We start from the raw sequence: 390 nt of genomic DNA, 5'->3' as shown, positions 1-390 counted from the left end.
CCCCCCCCCCCCCGCCATCCGCTTCGGGAGCCTTGTCATAATAACTAAGCGTGACCTCTGCTACATGCAGGGAGCCCTGGGGCGCCCCTGACGCAGACAGACGGTGAGGTTCCAGGACAAGGCATCAAAGGAGCGGCCACGTGAAGATGCGGGAGGAAGAGCTGTAGGCCTTGCGGGCACAGAGGCCCTGAGATTGGATGGGGTGGGCGCGGTGGCCGCCAGGCCTCGTGGTGGGGGGGGTGCGGGACAGGTGAGACACGGCGCGGGGCCAGGGGTTCTTTGGTTTAGTGCCTGCTTGCTGCCCTTCTAGATGCACAGAGCCGTGGCCACACTGCCGCTGGGTTCGCCGGGCTGCCCGTGTGCACACTGCCCTCCCGGGGCCCTGGGACC

This window comes from Ursus maritimus, unplaced genomic scaffold (genome assembly GCF_017311325.1).
Source record: "Ursus maritimus isolate PB19 unplaced genomic scaffold, ASM1731132v1 scaffold_14, whole genome shotgun sequence".
NCBI classification, from domain to species: domain Eukaryota; kingdom Metazoa; phylum Chordata; class Mammalia; order Carnivora; family Ursidae; genus Ursus; species Ursus maritimus.
Note: the sequence above shows the minus strand (reverse complement) of the source record.